The 19,164-nt window shown below is 44.2% G+C and overlaps 1 long non-coding RNA gene across 1 annotated transcript; it reads left to right on the top strand.

The window, feature by feature from the left end:
* The first annotated feature begins 2,451 nt into the window (after window positions 1-2,451).
* LOC148044307 (uncharacterized) lies at window positions 2,452-7,251 on the top strand. The gene is made up of 3 exons (XR_015697568.1): window positions 2,452-2,518; window positions 2,778-2,903; window positions 7,178-7,251. It is a non-coding gene; the product is annotated as an uncharacterized LOC148044307 (long non-coding RNA).
* The last annotated feature ends 11,913 nt before the right edge of the window (window positions 7,252-19,164 follow it).

Raw genomic sequence — 19,164 nt, forward strand, 5'->3', positions numbered from 1 at the left:
TGTTGTGAGAATTAGTTGTTTAGCAGAATGATGGCATTCGGGGAAAAACGGTCCTGTATCTAGTTGTTTTGATGTGCAGTAAAGCATTGTTGAAAGGCTATGGGCAGGACTTTGCTGGAGAGGAATTCACTGTAAATAAAATAAAAGGGGTTTATCGGAAGCAAGGACTCGGCTTGTGCTACTGGGGAAGCCTATGTCAGAACAACATTCAATAACTTAGTGGATAGAATTAAAAACAAAAATCCCTCTCTACCTCAGAATTAACTGAGCCTTTTAATGTCATGTTCAGATGAATTGCAACTGACTCCATCTTCATCTCATTTATCTTATGACCTTTTCCCCATTTGCATCAAAACAGAGAATGAATTCATATTTACTAGTTGAGAAAGCTCCTAAGAATGTTTAAATAAAGGAAAAGGGGAGGAATCAGAACACAACCTAAAATGTCAATCTACTGTATGTACTTATCAGAATTTTTCCATGGCCATTGGCCTCAGATCTGATTTAATCTTAATTAAATTTAAACTTGATTAATGTAACCACTTTTCAGTTTCGAAGGACACTTTCATACTGGTGATTTATACATCTAATTTTCTATGGACATTCTGAATAGATGATACAACATATCATTGCTTGAGTTGTTTGTGTCTGAAGCTCAATAGCTTATAAATGTGTTGTCAGCGTTCCAAATATCATCCAGAATTAAATCAGAGTTCAAGATATAACTTTCATCAAAGTTCCAATTTAATAAGACAGACATGTTGGCACATCTGTGGAAACCCGAATCTGAAGGCTTTCTGGGTTTCCACCCAGTTGAAAGTTATGAACGTGTCCACACACCCACAAGTCCATCACATGGTCCAATCTTCCTCTGCCAGGTTGGCATTTCCACCCATCCTGTTCCGGTCAGATGTAGAGGTGCAGAGACAAAGAATGACCTTGATTTCTAGAAAGGAATTTTTTATTTTGAAAACAAACACATTCTACTCCTACCCCCTCCCAATCCCCACTAATGAAACAGCATAGTAAAGAAAGAGACAGAGTTTGTGGCAGGCCAAAGATCCTAAAAGGAATATGATTGCAGGCCTGACATGTGTCTCTAATATACTATGCAATAAGACAAAAGCAAGAAACAAATAAATCTATTTTTCTTTGGCTATAACATCAAAAATACTGTTTTATCTTAAGAAAAGCTCCCCCTCTCACATTTCTGGTATGTAAGTTTGTGACTCAAGAAATAATATTTTGACTGAAAAGAACCAACTGATAAGAATTTTTTTATTCCCATCAGTTTTTTAAATGAAGCTCAGTTCTATATCAAGTAAAATGACAAGCTATTATGCTTGTCCCTTCAGCTTTACATTGGTGTTTGATTGGCTAATCAAGGAATTGCAAAAACTACACTAGAATTTTTTTTAGTATGATCTACTCTCATATTCACGAAATCTTTGTCAACCATTCTTCAACTTAGCATCCTTCATTCTGGTGACCTTTAAAAGTGCTGGGACTACAATTCCCAGAATTACCAGCTAGCAAAAGAAGAAGGTGGCTATAGCTCAGTGGTGGGTTTCAAAAAAAATTTGAACCTACTCTGTGGGTGTGGCCTCCTATGTGGGAGTGGCTTGCCGGCCATGTGACCTGGTGGGAGTGGCTTGCCGGCCATGTGTTTTCTTTCTCTCTCTCTCTCTCTCTCTCTCTCTCTCTCTCTCACTCACTCACTCTCCTTCCTTTTGTCTCTCTGTCCCTTTTTCCTTTTTTTCTTTCATCTCTCTCTTACTTTTTCTTTCTTTCTTTTTTCTTCCTTTCTTCCTTTCTTTTTCTTTCTCTTTCTCTGTGTGAGTCTGTCTGTCTGTCTGTCTCTCTCTGTATGTGTGTGGTGGGTTTCAAAAAATTTTGGAACCTCTTTTGTAGGTGTGGCCTGCTTTCTGGTGGAACCTTTTCTAACCGGTTCGGTAGATTTGACGAACCGGTTCTACTGAACTGGTGCGAACTGGTAGGAACCCATTTCTGCTATAGCTGTTGGGGCCAATGCAATCCCATTGGCAGACATTTTTGAGGGGCAATAATGAAAAGATTTTCAGTATTAATCTCTCAGCACATAAAGTAATTGAAGAAATATTAACTGCACGGAAAAGGGGAAAAAATCCTTGATGGTTTTAGGTAGCTAAGTTTGTAATAATAATAACCACACTTGTAAATCCCAGTGCGCGCATTAACTGACCCATTTCCAGCTGTCATTTCCATTAGTTTTGGAGGTGATGTTGTCTTTCTTTGTTTCATCATCATCTTTTTTCAGATAGCTGCCCCTTTGTGTCAACTGAAACACAGGCTAAGCACACAAGAGAGCAGCAAGATTCTGATTTTGATGAGGCCGCAACATTGCAGATGGCAAGGAGAATAAGCCTGATAACCTTATTTTTAAGTATTGACGGAGGGACAACGCACAGCCAGGGTTTCAAACAAGAAGAACTCTTTATTCGGTTGAAGGCGATTCAAGGGACGGGAAACTCCCGCCAAGGTATTTATATTCTTGTTTAACCAATCACTGGCCGGGGACGCGACAGCAACTGCTGACGTCAGTCCCTCGGCCAATCAACAATAACAGTGCGTCGGCAACACCCTCTGGAGCTCTCAGCCAATCAGAGAGCTCAGAGGATGTTACTGACAGTCAGAACAATTAACCAATATTTAACACCCCTTTCCCCCAGTTCTGCGCATGCCCGAAACGGAGCATGCGTAGTCCTTAAGATATGCTGGGCGGCGCCGGACCCGCCCAGATCTTCTCATTGCAGGAGAAGTCGTCGGCGGAGGAGGACCTCCTCGTGGTAGCTCCTCCCCGAAGGGAGTGTAGCTCCGAGGCACGCCCTTTCGGGAAGGCCCAGAAGGCGGGCTCAACTGCAACGGTAGGTGTAGCCGTGGGGGCGCGTCACTTGTCGTGGGGGGAATTCTCTGTGCGTCCTCGGATTGAGTTGTTGGAATGGCGTCCCCTTGGGCGGCGCTTGGGTAAGCAGGGCCTGGTGTGGCGAAGGCCCTCGGTTGCGGACTGCCGGATTGAGGACGCTGTTGTTGAAACAGGAGGGGGCCTGGTGTGGCAAAGGCCCCTGGATGTGGTCTCTCGGATTGAGGGGTTTGTGCTTGGTGCAGGTTGAGGCCTGGAGAGGCGAAGGCTTCACATTGCAACCCCGGGGCTGCGGTGTTGTCGCTCAGGGGTTCGCGGCCACCAGCCTGCGACGGGAGACGCCTCCTCAATTGATCCAGGTGGCGTCTCCATTGGGTTCCATCAGCCAATTGGACCCTGAAAGAACATGGGCCAGTCAGGGCAACGATAGCACCCGGCACCCATTTTGGTTCCCCCGTAAACGACCGAGCCCACACTGGATCTCCTAGCTTAAAGGACCGGGGAGGGAGGACCCCCAGATTGCTCGGCTGATCCCCTGAATAGAGCGGGTGAAGCCTATCCAGGGGAGTCCGCAGGCGCCTGCCCATCAAGAGCTCCGCGGGGCTTTTGTTGGTAGTTGGGCAGGGGGTGGAATGTTGGCTTAGCAGGTAAGCCGCCACCCTCGCCTGCCAGTCGCCCCGGTCCATGCGGCTCAGTGCCTCCTTAGCTGAGCGGACCGCCCGTTCCGCCCGGCCATTGCTGGCCGGGTGGTACGGGGCTATGGGCGCATGCCGGATCCCCTGCTCGGCCAAGAACTCCTGGAAGGTGGTGGACGTGAACTGTGGCCCATTGTCCGAGACCACCACGTCCGGCAACCCGTGGGTTGCGAACATCCTCCGCAGGGCCCTGACCGTACTCTCGGCTGTGGTGGAGCCCATGAGGACTAGCTCCACCCATCGAGAGTAGGCGTCCACCACTACCAGGAAGTTTTGGCCGTGGAAGGGACCGGCGAAATCGATGTGGAGGCGAGACCATGGGCCTCTCGGAGCCTCCCACTCACGAGCAGGCCCGGCTGGGGGGTTGGGCCTGGATAATTGACAGGTCGTGCAGCGGCCCACATGGGCCGCTATTTCTGTGTCCAGCAAGGGCCACCAGACATAGCTACGGGCTAATGCCTTCATTCGTGCTATGCCCGGGTGGTCCTTGTGGAGCAGATCCAGAACCAGTGGCCGGAGTGCGGTGGGGATCAGCACCCGATCCCCCCAGATGAGACAACCCCCGTGGAGGGAGATCTCAGCCTGGCGATTTTTAAAGGGCTGGAAGCCCTCTGCCACTTTGTCTGCTGGCCATCCCCTTAGAACCCAGGAAGAGACCTGGGACAAGATCGGATCGGCCTTCGTGTGGGCCGCCACGTCCGCGGCAGAGAGTGGGAACCCGGAGGCGGCAATGGAGAGGACTGAGAGGGAGGGCACGGGTGCGGTGTCCGTCTCCGGGAGTGGGCAACGGCTGAGGGCATCTGCATGCCCTAGCTGTTTGCCTGGACGGTACAGCAACGTATAAGAATACGCTGCGAGGAACTCCGTCCAGCGAGTCATGCGGGGGGATAAAATGGAGGGGGTCGGCTTGTCCCCCGCCAAAAGCCCAAGGAGTGGCTTATGGTCGGTGACAAGGGTAAAGTGCCGACCGTAGAGGTAATCGTGGAACCTCTTAATCCCGGACACTGCAGCCAGAGCCTCCTTGTCGATCTGGCTGTAATTGCGCTCCGCCGAGGAGAGTGTCCGAGAATAAAAGGCCACAGGGGCTTCTGAGCCATTAGGGAGGATATGGCTCAGGACAGCCCCTACTCCAAATGGGGAGGCGTCACACGCCAACGTCAGAGGCAACCCATCATGATATTGAATGAGGACTGCCGATGACGTCAGCGTCTCTTTGACAGCCGCGAACGCATGCGCTTCGCGGCTTCCCCAGTGCCAGGCCGCGGATCGGTCGAGCAACCGATGCAGCGGCTCGGCTAGTGACGCCTTGTGAGGAATAAAGGGGGCGTAAAAATTGAGCAGCCCTAGGAACGCCTGTAGCTCCGCCCTGGAGGTGGGAGCAGGGGCGTTCCTAATGGCGGCAATCTTAGAGGGTGTAGGGTGAATGCCTTGGGCATCTATTAAGAAGCCCAAGAATTCTACCCTAGGGACAGCAAATGAGCATTTGCTGCTTTTTAATTTTAATCCCGCGCCCCTGAAACGACAGAGGACCTTCCTTAATACTTCGATGAGTTCTGAGCGGCTTGTAGCAGCGATCAGAACGTCATCGAAATATGGCACTACCCCCGGAAGTCCATGGAGCAGGCGCTCCATGAGACTTTGGAAGATCCCCGGGGCCACGGATACGCCGAATTGTAGGCGGCGACAACGAAAAGCCCCACGATGAGTGACGATGGTCTGGGCAGCCGCCGCATCGTCATCCACCGGGAGCTGTTGATAGGCTTGCGCCATATCCAGTTTAGCAAATATGCAACCCTGCCCCAGGGAATGGAGCAGGTGTTGCACAACAGGGACTGGATAGGGGTTTGCCTGAAGGGCCAAGTTGATCGTCGACTTGTAGTCGGCGCAGATTCTCACCGAGCCATCCGGCTTGACCGGAAGAACTATGGGAGTCTCCCATGGAGCATGATCGACTGGCTCGATGAAACCCTGCGCCAATAATTTGTCAAGTTCGGCGTCAACCTTGGCCCTTAAGGCAAAAGGCACCCTGCGGGCTTTCAGCCTAATAGGAGCAATCTGAGGATCTAAGCTAAGGGAGATGGGGGTTCCCTTATAACACCCCAGCTGTCCATCAAACACATCAGAGAACTCCTGCAGGACGTCCTCAATTGTCGCAGTTTTCACTTGGTGGACCCCCCCAATGGACAGTCCCAGTGTCTTAAACCAATCAAGGCCAAGAAGAGCCGGCAAATTGTGTTTTACAATTATGATTGGCAGCTCTCCCTTGAAATTGCCATATCTAACAGGGATAGGAAAGGATCCCAGAACAGGGATCAACTTCCCTTGGTAGTCCCTTAAGAGTACCCGGGATGGGGCTAACTGATTTTGGGAAACTGTAGGGCAGAGGTTTGAGAACATGTCCCAAGATAATAATGATCGGGAGGAGCCGGAGTCCACCTCCATCTGGCAAGGCTGACCTGCCAGGTGGACATTGGCCTTGATCTTGCGGTTGCCTGAGGAGGCCTGGTTGATGGAAGTCTCCACTTCCTGCGGCTCGGAAACAGTGTGGCAGTCATCTCCTCTGCGAGCTGGTCTCTGCTGGCGGCGCTGTTGCTGTTGCTGCTTGGTCCTCTCAGAAGATTGGAAGAAGGCAGGGGCCGGCAAGGAGGCTCGGCACACTTGGGCGATGTGCCCCTGCCTCTGACAGCGGTGGCAGATTGCATTTTTGAATTGGCACGTTTGGCGGTCGTGGCGGCCTCCGCAGCTAAGGCAAGGCACCCTGGCGTTTTGCGGTGCGGCTGTGGATTTGGCAGGTGGCTTCCGCCGTGGTTGTGCGCGGACTTGATCGATGTTGTCTGGCTCCCGGTCCTCACAAGGGATTATATCATCATAGTCAATGTCATGCACTTGTGAGGCCGGTGCCGGGTTAGTTGACAGCTGTAGCCGTTCCAAATCGGCGGTCGATTGCTCCGAGAGCTCAGCTGCTCTGGCGATCTCGACTGCTTGGAGCAGCGTAATGTCATGGTGGCGGAACATGCGGCTTCTTAAGTGTACATCCCGCACACCGCACACAAACTGCTCGACTAGGTTTTCTTCTAGGTTCGAAAAATCGCACTGGGCCGCCACAGTGCGCAGGGCTTCCAAAAATTGACTGATCGTCTCCCCCGGCTTCTGTACCCGCCTCCTGAATGCGAAACTGCGGGCAATTTTGGATGGCGTTGGGGCATAGTGCCCCTTTAATTTGGCCATCAAGTTGTCCCAGCCCAATTTGTATGCGGGTCTGGGAGCAGCCATGGCTCTGGCTGAGGCAAACATTGAGGGTTCGCAGCATGATAAGAAAAAGCTGCACTTCTCCTCATCCGTTTGAGCCTGATTTTTAGTTGCGATTAAATATGTTTCAAAGCGCTCCATGAATCCTTCCCAGGATTCGCCGGCGGAGCCGAAAGGAGCGAAAGGCGGCAATGAATTCATACTGGCTAAACTGACTTGTGAGGAGCGGATGGACTGAAGACGTGACAGGAAAAATTTTCCTCAGCGTTCGGTGCTGGCGCGGACAGCGACTTACAGCAGCTAGCTGGAATAAACTCTCTGTCTTTAAACCTAGGCTTGCGTGGAATCGCCGAATCCCACCTTCGTCGCCAGTTTTAAGTATTGACGGAGGGACAACGCACAGCCAGGGTTTCAAACAAGAAGAACTCTTTATTCGGTTGAAGGCGATTCAAGGGACGGGAAACTCCCGCCAAGGTATTTATATTCTTGTTTAACCAATCACTGGCCGGGGACGCGACAGCAACTGCTGACGTCAGTCCCTCGGCCAATCAACAATAACAGTGCGTCGGCAACACCCTCTGGAGCTCTCAGCCAATCAGAGAGCTCAGAGGATGTTACTGACAGTCAGAACAATTAACCAATATTTAACACTTATTATCTCAGACCTTGGTTTGATATGATTGGGAGCAACCTGGTAACTAAACTGTCAGCGATAGCGCAGCCTTCATATTTGTCTTGTAGGGAGGAAATATAACAAAACACGCATGGATGATGTACAGCCAGCCATACTGATGTTGAAGTTGTATTTCCTGGTCTTTTAAGGTAAGAATTCAGGACTGCCAAGGAGCCGATAAATCAGAAGAGTTAATAATCTCTACATTGCAAAGTTGAGGCTGGTTAACCTCGGCAGTTATTGGCATTCTTGCAAATTCTTTAGGAGAATCAATAGGGTGTTAATTAAAGAGTTATTATGGAATTGTTTTGAGAAAACACCTTTTGGGCTTATAGCCACCTCTGATTTTAAACAAATACAACAGAGGCTGAAGGGGGCCTAGGTGTTGTGGCCTGCACAACAGTTGAGTTTGGGGAGGAACATGGGCCAGTCCTGGAGTCTAGGGAAGGCTCTGATGAGGGCTCTGTGTTGGAGGCAGAGATGGGGCAGGGCTATCCGACAGTTATCAGCTGTCTTCAGAGTCGGAGATCAGTGGAGCAGAAGAACAGCTGGAGTCTGTTCCTGATGTGTGCATGTGCAGAGATGCCAGGAGAAAGGAACAGCTAAGGAACAAGAGTTGACTTGGGAGTAAAGGCACAGGTGGACAGTGAATGGCTCCTCCCATAGGGAATAAAGAGGAACGGAAGGGGAGTGGAGTTTGCAGGAGAAGAATTTGTTCATGATCCTCAGAGACTCCTTTCCAAGTATTTTCTTGTACAGCATTGCGTTTGGAAGATATTGGTCTGGCAGCTCTCCAAGCCTGATAAAGTCTGTAGCTTGAAAGACTGTTTGCCAGGACTTTGCTGGATGTGAATGAGAGGAATTCATATTAGCTTGATAAAAAGAGGTTTTGTCGGGACAAGGAGTCTGCTTTGTGATTTTGTGAAGCCTAGGTCATAACATTGAGACAGGGATTGGCAACCCTCTTGCTGGTTCCTTCTCTGCTCCATGGTGATTGTACAGGTAGTCCTCAACTTACAATGATTCATTTAGGACCGTTCAAAGTTATAACAGCACTGAAAAAGGGGCTGATGAACGTTTTTTGAACCTACAACCATTGTAGCATCTCCATGGCCATGTGATCAGAATTTGGATGCTTGGCAACTGGTTCATGTTTATGATGGTTGCAGTGTCACTTTTGAGATCTTCTGACAAGCAAAGTCAATGGGGAAGCCAGGTTCACTTACCAACCATGTCATTAACATAACAAGTGCAGGGATTCACTTAACACCCAGGTCAAGAAAGGATCCTAAAATGGGACCAAACTTACTTAACTGTCTGGTCAGTAGGAAAAATGTTGGACTCAATTGCGGTCATAAGATGAGGACTTCCTCTACTCTCTTGCAAAGGCCAGCCTACCCCCAAGGTAGAACAAATGTTATGATGTTTTGCAATGATGTCATCAGGTTTGTGTAATTTGGATTGCACAGGACACGTGTTGTGCCCCAAAAGATACATTGGTGGATTTTGGTATCACTTTGTCAGGAAAATTCCTAGAGGACTGTTTATATCAACAGTGACATTATTGCTTTCTCTGGTAGCTGCTGAGAACAATGAACTATTTTAAAAATAAAGTATATCAATTATTCTTAAATATCTGTGGATAGATTAGACCAGGGGTCGGCAACCTTAAATACTCAGAGCCACAAAGGTCCAAACTTGAAGCCCCGCGTTCAATTCTGGAGCCAACCAGAAGCCCGGTTTCCCCATCATAGTTTCTCTCCTAGCGAAGCATTCTTTTTCCTCTACCTGTCCTAACCGAAAGCCCTATAAATTGTGAAGCTGACCAGAAAACCTGCCCCTTGCCATAGAGTCTTCTTCTGACACATCCTACTCCCCCCCCCCCCCATATTGAAGACTGGATCGATAGAAGAGACATGGAACAGCTGAGGTAAGTAGAACAGCTTTTATTTCAACAGAACATCTAACAGAATGACTATATACAGAGTTCAGCACCTCGCCCTGCTTGACAGCTATTTATATGCGAGCTGTCAAGCAGGGCAACCAATGAGAGAGGTGCAACAGTCCGCGCTCAGCCAGCTACGCCTTAGCCAATCAGGCACGGCTGAGCAGTTGCCGGATGTCATTCATAGGTTGAGGACTTGCAGCTGGTTGTAAGTCGAAGACTTAGGACTGGTCGCAAGTTGAGGACTTAACACCCCAAAACAGGAAGCTCCTCTTAAAATTGTGGTGCTGACTAGCAACAGAGAGCCACAGCAGAGGGATGAAAGAGCCACATGCGGCTCCAGAGCCATGGGTTGCTGACCCCTGGATTAGACATTTGCTGTACCTAGTTTTCTATACACAATTCTCCTACCCACAATGACAAAGACAGGAAACAAATGAAAAAGACAAGAAGAAATGGATGGAGATTAAATCAAGGAGAGAACCGACCTAAAACTAAGGATACATTTCCTGACAGTGAGGATATTTACCCAGTGGAACAGCTTGCCTCCAGAAATTGTAGGTGCTCCAACACCAGAGTTTTTTAAAAAAGAGATTGAACAGTCATAGGTCCGAACAGGGGGTTGGACTAGAAGACCTCCAAGATCTCTTCCAGGTCTGTTATTGTGTTATTCAATTTCTAATCTTCATTCTAATCTTCATTGGAATTTCATTCCAATACAACTGTCAGGCTCAGTGGCAAGACTTCAGTTGAATTTCCTGGATACTCACTTAACCTTTTATAAATGCTCAGTCCACATTTTCTATGCCAGAGGCATTATGCATTCTAGTTTCTTCTGTCTGCTTTCATTGCCCTTTTCTTACAGAGGCAACATTTGATCTCACGCTCACTTCATATTCTATGCGTTTGATAATTGGGTCATATTCTTTTCCTCTTCACTGACCTGCTTTCTTAGCCCATTATCTTTCAAATACATCAGGATATATCTCTATATTAGTGGTGGGTTTCAAAAATTGTTCGAACCTACTCTGTGGGTGTGGCCTCCTTTGTGGGAGTGGCTTGCCACCCATGTGACCAGATGGGAGTGGCTTGCCGCCCATGTGACTGGATATGAAGATGCCGACGACACTTGTCAGAACCACCTTAAATTACCTCACAAACAGCACTGGCATGCATAAGAATATAATGTAAACTTGTTTTTTAAAAGGCATCTTTGGTTTGCGTTAAAACAACTTCAACACACGAAATGTTCTGATTGCACGACAAACACAGTAGTCATCCTTACCTTTCACAGAGGCACTGAGTTTTATAAATATGAGCATGATAGTGTAGAATAATCATATCCAAGGACCAGTGGTGGGTTTCAAAAAATTTGGGAACCTCTTCCGTAGGTGTGGCCTGCTTTCCGGGTCCACTGGTGGAACCTCTTCTAACCGGTTCAGTAGATTTGACGAACCGGTTCTACCGAATAGGTGTGAACTGGTAGGAACCCACCTCTGCTCTATATATACCTATCATCCATCCATCTATCTATTACAGCACTGGCTCTTTGGCTTAAAATGGAGATGAGCACCGCCCCCTAGAATCAAGAACAACTAGCACATATGTGCGAGGGGAACCTTTACCTTTGGGGAAGGTAAGTGAATCCCACCACTGGTCGAAATGCAATTGATGACCATATTTCTTACTTGAACTATTACAAGATAAAGAAGACAACCCCAACAAGTTTAAAAGTGTGATTTTGATCAATACGACTATTTTAAAATATTCCAGAGCTAGAGAAAGGTTCCTTTTCCCAGGAGCTGGAGAGAGGTGATCTATTATTTACAGACATAAGGAGGTCTTTCAGAATGAGCGCGGCTGAAAGCCAGCCTCCGTAAACAGAAATGACAGGAATCGATACGAATGCCTCTATGGTGGCGAGGCCCATCCTTGATATTTTCAAGTTGCGGAATGGAAATAAGTGATTGCATTTTGCAGTCCCAACAGAAATGTGGATAAGAATGTTTACTTGAAACATTTATAGAACTGCCCATCTCATAATCAACTTTGGGCAGCTCACAGTCATTAGTAAAAATGACATAAAATCATAATGAAACTGTAAAACTAACAACATTAAAAACAACAAAAACCTGCTGCCAAGTCATATAGTCTTTGGTCTCAGTGGTTTTGGAAAAAGCCAGGCTTTCAGACTGTTATGAAAGGTTAGGAGGGTAGGGGGCTGCCAAACTTAAAAGGGAAAGGGTTTTCCATAGGGCAGGGGCTACCATGGAAAGGGCATGCTTGCTAGCTCCTATTAGATGGAATAGAATAGAGTTGAGTAGAATAGAATAGAGAAGAGAATAGAAGAGAAAATAGAGTAGAGAAGAATAGAATATAACAGAATAGAATAGAAGAGTAGAGTAAAGTAGAGTAGAAGAGAAGAGAATAGAGAAGAGAAAATGAATAGAGTAGAGGAGAAGAGAAGAGAGAAGAAGAGAAAATAGAGTAGGGTAGAATAGAATAGAATATAACAGAATAGAATAGAAGAGTAGAGTAGAGTAAAGTAGAGTAGAAGAGAAGAGAGAAGAGAAAATAGAATAGAGTAGAAGAGAGGAGAAGAAAAGAGGGAAGAGAAAATAGAGTAGAATAGAGTAAAATAGAATGCGTAGAGTAGAATAGAGAAGAGAAAATAGAGTAGAGTAGAATAGAATATAACAGAATAGAATAGAAGAGTAGAGTAGAGTAAAATAGAGTAGAAAAGAAGAGAATAGAAAATAGAATAGAGTAGAAGAGGGGAGAAGAGAAGAGAGAAGAGAAAATAGAGTAGAATAGAGTAAAATAGAAAGTAGAGTAGAGTAGAGTAGAGAAGAGAAAATAGAATAGAGTAGAATAGAATATAGAATAGAATAGAATAGAATAGAATAGAATAGAATAGAATAGAATTCTTTATTAGCCAAGTGTGATTGGACACCCAAGGAATTTGTCTTTGGTGCATAAGCTCTCAGTGTACATAAAAAGACAAGATACATTCATCAAAAATCATAAGTTATAACACTTGATGATGGTCATAGGGAACAAATAAGCAATCAGGAAACAATCAATATCAATATAAACCGTAAGGATACAAACAACAAAGTTACAGTCATACAGTCATAAGTGGGAGGAGATGGGTGACAGGAATGATGAGAAGACTAATAGTAATAATAATGCAGCCTTAGTGAATAGTTTGACAGTGGTGAGGGAATTATTTGTTTAGCAGAGGGATGGCATTCAGGAAAAACCTGTTCTTGTGTCTAGTTGTCTTGGGGTGCAGTGCTCTATAGTGTCGTTTTGAGGGGAGGAGTTGAAACAATTCATGTCCAGGATGTGAGGGGTCTGTAAATGTTTTCACGGCCCTCTTTTTGACTCATGCAAGTGTACAGATCCTCAATGGAAGGCAGGTTTGCTGTAATGGTTTATAGGGGGAGTAGGACCATGTCCATCCTATCTGATCTGGTAAGATGGGTAGATGTCCATAGGCAAAGATGGCCCTGCAGATAACCTGGCCCTGTGCCATATAGGGCTTTAAAAATGATGCCCAGCACCTTGAATTGCACCCAGAAAGAAACTGGAAGCTAATGCAGACTCATGTCACATGGACAAACCTATGGTCTTCTTCTTCTGCATTCTGGATCAGTTGAAGATTCTGAGTGGTCTTTAAGGGCAATCTAATGTACAGTGCATTGCATGGGATGTGACCAAGTAATGGGTGCCTGTGAACAAGGTCTCCTAGGCCAGTAAAGGGTGCAATTGGTACACCAGATGAATGGTTCCATCTACTCCTTAAGCAAGAACCATGGGATGGTTCTCCTCCTTCCTCCATGGAAGAAGGAGTTTGGAGCACCAGACGAATGGTTTCCATCTACTCCTCAAGCAACCACTGTGGGGTGGTTCTCCTCCTTCCTCCATATAAGAAGGAGTTTGGAGCATCAGATGAATGGTTCCATCTATTACTCAAGCAACCACCATGAGGTGGTTCTCCTCCCCCCCCATTCCCTATTTATGGAGATGTTTTTGTTCCATTAGAAGAAAACATTTGTAGCTCAGGGTTGAATTGTGGAGTCCTTGGTGCTCTCTGAGTTTAGCTATTTGCTTCTAGACATTTCATTACCCAGCTAGGCAACATCATCAGTGCTAGTGAGTGTGGGGTTTGCTCACCGTTTATATATAGTAGGAAGTGATACAAATTCATGCTGAAAGCCCCTATCAAATCCCTGGATATTGACACCACCTCCTGGGAAATCCTGGCACAAGATCTATCGATATGGCGCCTGCTGGTCTACCAAGATTGCCAGACATTTGAAGATAGAAGGACAACTATAGCACAAGAGAAGCATGCACTCTGCAAAGCCAGAGTTGCAAATGATGCAACAGTGGTGCCCACATGCCTGCCCGACATGTGGCAGAACATTCTGTGCCTGAATTGGCCTTATCAGCCACTTTCGGATACACCGTGGGCAGTCCACTATCTGCTAAATGTCAAGGTCCTCTTCAAAAACGATGGACGAACACGATATATAATAGTTTGCTCTGCCAGCTTTATAGTATAGTATAGCCTTTGTTGTCATTGTACAAAATAAATACAACAAAATTGGTTTTAGCCTCACTGGGGCAATCCATGACAACAAATACAAACAACATAGATAGCATAAAGAACAATCCCAATGCAAGCACTTAGGGGAAAAGAAAAAAGAAAAACTAGTCACACGTTTCCTTTGATGGCAGTGTGGTTTTCTGCTTGTTGGTTCCTTGATTAGGTGTATTATTTTCTGCTTGATTGTTAGTCCCGATGGCTAAAAAGGCTAATTATTGTATTAGCAATAGCAGTTAGACTTATATACCGCTTCATAGGGCTTTCAGCCCTCTCTAAGCGGTTTACAGAGTCAGCATATCGCTCCCAACAACAATCCGGGTCCTCATTTTACCCACCTCGGAAGGATGGAAGGCTGAGTCAACCCTGAGCCGGTGAGATTTGAACAGCCGAACTGCAGTCAGCTGAAGTAGCCTGCAGTGCTGCATTTAACCACTGTGCCACCTTGTGGCGGTTTTAGTACAGCGGTTCTCAACCTGTGCGTCACAACCCCTTTGGGGGGGGGGGTCAAACGACCGTTTCACAGGGGTCGCCAAAGACCATCAGAACTCTTTAAGACTCTAAAGCGTGATGTGTCGCTCTCTCTCGCACGCACTCACATGCGCGCATGCACACACATACAAATACACACGCAGGCGCACATGTAGGGAAGTAGGAGGAGAAATGCAAATGTAAAAAGGGGGGTCTATATGTGTGGGGGGAGGGGGGAGAAATTGGGTTCTGGTTATTGGGTTCCAAGCCAATCAGAGGCGAGGGGCAGGGTTTTGGCACGACGGAGCGTTGGTTGGGGGTCACCACAACATAAGGAACTTTATTAAAGGGTCGCAGCATTAGGAAGGTTGAGAACCGCTGTATTAGTAGGTCATGTGTTATTACTGTCAGAATTTTTGCAGCAGCAATCACATCCAGAAAGCACACAAAAGTAACTGATTCAGCAGGATTCATTAACTTCTCTTTATATATAACATAACATAGAAAGTAAATATACAATACCAAAAGCAGGTTTTCCAACGTGGTAATAAATACAAGCAAACACAGTCAGAGGAGAGAACAGTTTCAGTTTCAGTTCAGAGCAGCAGACCAGTTTTGAGCTCAGCACATACTCAGAGCTATAGTACAGAATAGTTGAATTAAGTCACGCCCAGGCTCCTTGCTGTTTCTTTGTTGCTCATACAGCAAATACTGTTTCAATTTCCAAACAGCCCTCATTGGCTGACCCAGTTGACATGTCTATTCATTGGCTGACCTTGTTACCATGTCTATCCAAATAGTCCCCATTGGCTCATCTGTTGCCTATTCCAGTCTATGAATATTAATACTCTGACAATTACGAATCAGTTTAATACTGATTTCTTGATGGCAAGGAAGAAAACTCAGAACCTCAACACAGAAAGAATTTATTTCCATCCCCTCTGCCAGAAAACAACAATAATACTTTGTTTTGATAGCTGCTCTGAAAATGCAAGGAGCAAAGTCTTGCCATTGCTGAATAGTCTGACTATGTCTATTATTAGTGCAATTCATTGTAAACCATTGGGATTATCATGCTATTGAAAGAATTGACACGAACCTGCTAAATAGACAAATTAATTTCTAAATATCTAACAACAGTTTTTTTTTTTAAAAAAGTGTTTAAACAATAATAGCAAGCAGATCATTTTCAAAAATCAGTTGCAAGAAAAAGGGTCTAAAATTATTGCTAAAGCAACATTTACTGGGTTGAAAGATCTCGGTAAACAAATAATCACCATCAAGTTTTCTCTCTCTCTTGTTTCTTTTAGCCATACACCAGAACTCAGATTCTGCAAATGAGGCTCTGTGCTCTCAACTCTGAATTAAATTTTTTTTATCTATGTAATTAACTATCTAATGTTTTGGTAGATTAATTTACTCATGGATTTAATTCAGGCTTGGAGCCCTGTTTTATAACTTGAATTTGATTGTGTACAGAGCCATTTCCAGCTGTGCTAGAAGAGCAAGGTTTGGCCTTGGCAAGATCCATAATATGTACTGATGAGCAAAAAAAAAATGAGGAGGAGGAAAAAAATGGACTTCATCAGACATTTGTAAATGATCTCTTGGGAATCTGCTGCATTGTCATAGTTTATTAGATTTGCAAATCCCAGGCTCTAATGTCAAAAGAACCACTATGGATTTAGTATAATTAGCTGAAATGTTGATCCTGGCAGCAGACAATATGATCTTGGAAACCTTTATCGCAGAGATGACAGTGATGTTAATGAGGCTTGGCTGCTGTTTACACAACATTTTAAGTTGATCAGAGAGCTTCTGCTGTGATTTATTAGAAAACGATAAGCATTGCTCAGCAGCAAGATATGGAATGATGAAGAACCAAGAAATGGGAGGTTTGCACTGGGGTCCTCCCAACCATTTTGTGATCTAACAGAGCAACCATTTTGTCATGGTAGAACTAAATCACGGTAGTCATGGACTCATGGAAGAACAAATTGTTGTGGCCCACCGGCAGCCAGCAGAGCTGGCAGCAGAGGCAGACAGTGAGAATGTTGGGGAGGAACATGGGCCAGTCCTGGGAGTTGAAGAAAGCTCAGACTTAGGGGTAAAGTCACCCCTTGGAGGTGATTGGCCCCTCCCATAGGAAACAAAAGAATGAGGAGTGGGCTTTTGCAGGAAAAAAATTGTTCATTTGGTCATGTGGAAAGTTCTGTTTGTAACAATAAGAGACTCTGTGCCAAGTTTGGCCTTGCCCTGCGTTTGGAGACTAGTTATTTGGCAGCTCGCCAAATGAGAGATAAGGTTCGTATTTGATAAACATTCCTCTGGAAGACTGTTTGCTAAGCCTGGCAGACTGTGATTGAAAGGAATTCACAGTGTGCAAATAAAAGGGGTTTGGCCAGGACCAAGACTCCTCTTGCTGTTTAAGGAAGCCTGGGTCAGAACACAAATAAATGGAAGTTTTTCACTGAGATCTACCAAAGCTTTGCTCAACCTAGCAGTGTAAGAAATTAATTTACACAGTATTCAGCTAGTAGCATCCTCAGGTTAAAAAAAAATCAAGATGAAAATAGTAGAACACAAATCAATGTTGTTCCCCTTTTATATATGTGTTGATTTTGCATGCATATACAAAAATGTGGAGCTGTAGTTACACTGCTCACAGACACTGTTTTGATATTTATCATTCTTCTTCAGATGCCACTGTAGCCAGCAATGATTGGGTTAGTTGGGGAATTTTGGGAGTTGAAATCCTACATCAGGAGGGAACCAATTTTAGGGAAGGTGGTTAAAAATATGTGTACAGATGTACTGATTCTACTCTTTGGGTTAGCAGTAGCATATCACTTAGCTATAACTGGATTGTCATCCATACCTCTGCTTTGGAAATAAAGATGATGATAACTTTAAGACTGCAGAGTTTTTCCACCATACAAATATTATTTTAGGGATAAAAGACCAAGTGGGTATTAAAAAGGCAAAAGTTGATATTGCATTTGTTTAAGGAAATCTGTATAAATGTATATTTTGTAAGCATCGTGGAAGATTATGGAGAAACTAAAATGTTTAATGAAATCTGTATAAATGTATATTTTGTAAGCATCGTGGAAGATTATGGAGAAACTAAAATCATAGGATTGGAAGGGACCTTGGAGGTCTTCTAAGCCAACCTCCTGCCCAAGGCAGGAGTCCTTGGTATATCCTCTATACTTACTATACTTGACCAAAGAAATTTTACCTTAGTATATCCTCTGTAGTAAAGTATGGAGGATGTAAGCTATCCCAGATGAAGACACTTCTGGAATTGGACTAAACAAGCAAATTAAGGATTAAATGAAACACAAGTACAAACAAACAGTGTGGTAGAGCTTTCTGGGAAATGCAATTCATAAGGTAGATCCCCTTATAAGGAAGGTCAAAGTTCAGAGTTCCAGAAACATATTATTACTAAAATTTGATAAAAGCAACTTAAAATGGAATTGGATAAAATACAATTTAAAATAAAATTGGAATAAAATAGAGTCAAAAATGAAATTGGAATAAAATACAATAATTTAAGATTTAGATAAAATATGATTAAAATTATATTTCGGTGTCACCCCTACAATCTACCCCAATCAGTCCCACATGTGCCAATCTCAACTGAGCCATTTTATTTAAGTATTCTGCTGTGTTAAATGTTATTTTCAGATACTGGCTGCACATAAGGTAAGTTGTTTTGATATGGGGATCCCAATGAATCATGCATTTGATAATGAAATGTCTGCAATAAAACAACCAATTCAGTATTTGTTAGATTTAGCTCCAAGATGTTGTAAGAATCCCAAATAGAAATGATGCATTGTCATTACAATGAAGATAAAATTCCAGTGAAATCAAGTTTCCAAATATATTTCTTAGTATTTGTTCCATGAGATTATTTTGTTAGTTTGCCAGAAATCGAACAGTTTTAGCTTTGCTGTGAAATAATTTGCTAATTGAGTATTAACTTCCTTAAATAGTTTGAAAAAAACCATGCCTACCCTTTAAATATAGTTTAAAAATGTCCTTTAAGATTTTTCCTTAAACAATTAAGTACTTGAGAAACCTAAGTATAGTTTGAATTTTATGTTATCCTCTCTGTAATATTTTAGTGATCCAGAGGAGGAAAATATCAGAAGGATAATTGCTGCACAAAATGGTCAATTGAATTTCTTGGCTTAAATATTTTAGACCATCTCATTGTTAAAAGAGTAATTGGTTACCTTTGACCTTAAACTGAATTATACATAATAGCATTACATTCTTTTGGGGTTTTTGGGGGGGTGTATCTAGAAAACCATGACATGGCATTTAAAATCATCTGGATGTGTGTAAAGTGGCGGAAATTTCTCCCAATATTATATAAACTTCCTTAATTCTACACAGGCATATTTCAAGGCCTTTAAAAAATATTAAAGTGTTTTATAGAATAAAAACAGTACACATTTTAAAAAAGAAAGTAAAAGTAAAGTAAAAGTGATAGATAAATTAGCAAGAAATAAAAGAAAAAAGACAAAAGAGAGATAAGATTGAGCTGTAGTTTCTGATTTTCTTTACAGCAGATATAAATTAATTTATACTTTATTATTTCTCTCA

This window comes from Thamnophis sirtalis, unplaced genomic scaffold (genome assembly GCF_051295495.1).
Source record: "Thamnophis sirtalis isolate CommonGarterSnake01/CBP01778 unplaced genomic scaffold, rThaSir2_p1.2 scaffold_8, whole genome shotgun sequence".
Taxonomy (NCBI): domain Eukaryota; kingdom Metazoa; phylum Chordata; class Lepidosauria; order Squamata; family Natricidae; genus Thamnophis; species Thamnophis sirtalis.